The sequence below is a fragment of the Nicotiana attenuata genome, unplaced genomic scaffold (genome assembly GCF_001879085.1).
Source record: "Nicotiana attenuata strain UT unplaced genomic scaffold, NIATTr2, whole genome shotgun sequence".
Lineage (NCBI taxonomy): Eukaryota > Viridiplantae > Streptophyta > Magnoliopsida > Solanales > Solanaceae > Nicotiana > Nicotiana attenuata.
Window position 1 is genome coordinate 72,194 of NW_017673230.1, and position 2,246 is coordinate 74,439.

Sequence of the window (2,246 nt, forward strand, 5' to 3'; positions counted from 1 at the left end):
TCGGAATCGGGTAAAATTTACATTTTCAGAATCCTCATACCCTCACGAGTCTAACCATACCAAAATTATCTAATTCCGATACCATTTGGTCCTTCAAATAATCATTTTACACTTTTGAAAGATTTCACAAATTTTCTTCCCAGTTTCCATCCCAAATCACGAATTAAATGATGAATTCAATGATAGATTCATGTACTCTAGCCAAATCCGAGTTAGAATCACTTACCCCGATGAATTTCTTGAAAAACCTCCGAAAAATCGCCAAAATCCGAGCTCTCTAGGTCAAAATATGAAATAAAACCCAAAACCTCGTATTTATAGAGCACCCCCCGGATTTCCACCACTGCGGAGCGCACCAAAAACGACTGCGGACCACACAAAACCAGTGCTGTCCGCAGAAAAACGACTGCTGTCCGCACATTTTTTAGTTGCAGTGACAAGCTTTAGTATTTTGGCCATAACTTTCGGTACAGATGTCCAAATTGTGATTTCTCTACCTTTCTGGAAACTAGACACGAAGAGATACAACTTTCATTTTTGAATCATCCCAAAATTCCTTGTAGATCAAAATATATGAGCTTCCGAAGTAGGACCAGTGAAATTTTCCTCACCGCGGACCGCACTGCATTTTGTGCGGCCGCACAGCCCCCACCGCGGACGCACTGGATTTTGTGCGGACCGCACTGGTGGGTTCCGAGGCCTGAAACTCTTCTGGACCTGCAACAGCTATGATTTTCGGTCTAAAAACATCCCGGAACCTACCCGGAACTCACCCGAGGCCCCCGGGACCTCAACCAAAGGCACCAACATATCCTAAAACCTTATTCAAACTTGTTCCAATCATCAAAACACCTCAAACCACACCAAATCACTCAAAACACATCGTATTCAAGCCTAAGTTTCTAAAAATCTTCCGAATTACGATTTTGATCAAGAACCCAACCAAACCACGTCCGAATGACTTGAAATTTTGCACACAAATCCCAAATGACATGACGGAACTACTGTAACTCTCGGAATTCCATTCCGACCCTCGGATCAAAATCTCACTATCGAACCGGAAACTTCAAAAATTCAACTTTCGGCATTTCAAGCCTAAATTAGCTACGGGCCTCTAAAACACAATCCAAACACGCTCCTAACCCCGTAATCACCCAACGAAGCTAACGGAACCATCTAATTTCCATTCCGAGGTCGNTTGAAATAACTATATTTGGATCATGAGCAGAGTCCTACCAAATACCAAACTCCTTTTGGACTTATCCGTTACAAGTGAACCAGTAAGTCCCAACCGAATGGAAGTACCTAGATTCTAGGGATACACTCCAACGTCTCTTCAAAGCTGAATTTCAGTTTGATTAAACTTCTAAGAGTTTGAAAAGCTGTAGTTATCCCATCAATTATTCCCCTGTATATTGATTAGCTTTAGTGTATTCCTTACTTCATCTCTCTCAAGCCGTCAAAAACTCTCATTCTTCTTTCATCTTCCAAACACAATGTAATTCTCTTCTCTTCCATACCCTAGCCTAGATATGTCGAACACCTCTGAAAATCCTTCATCACCACCACAGGAAACCACTTCCACATCTTCTACAACACCAATCTTTAAGAAAAGTAGAGTAAAGATGATGGCTCGTAAGGTTGTCGCTGAAGGAGAGCAGATCAAGAAAATAAACAAGCAATTGAAAGCAGGTAGGGAAGAAGAATCCCAGAAATCTGAAGATTCACTTATGTCTGCTACTAAGGGGGAAGAAAGTAGGTATTCTGAAACTGAACAGGTATCTTCTAATTCTAAAGTTACTCCTAAGACAATTTCTAAAGTTGCTGCAAATTTAGAGAATAGATTTGTACTGGTAGGATCTATAGCAGGTGTTGAGACTACAGAATCTGGAGAAGTTAGTGGTAAAAATAAAAAGGAAAAGAAAAAGAGAGCAAGGGTGCTAGGAGTACTGTGAGGGGAAAGGGTACAAGAGTGGTTGATTCTTCACCCACTCCTGTTGGTCTAACAAAAGAAATTGGTGCAATGGTTGTTTGGGGAGAGGAATTTACTGAAATAGAAGAGAGTGTGAGCAAAACAGGAGGAAGTGGGTCTGGCGAAGCTGCTGAGGGGTTGGTTCAACTTGGGAAAAAATATAGATGAACCTGTTCTATCTGAACAGGAAACCCTCTTGGACCTACTGATAGGGTTATCAATGGCACCAAAACTCATGACATTCCCTATGGTTTTATTCTCACAACTGTTCTTG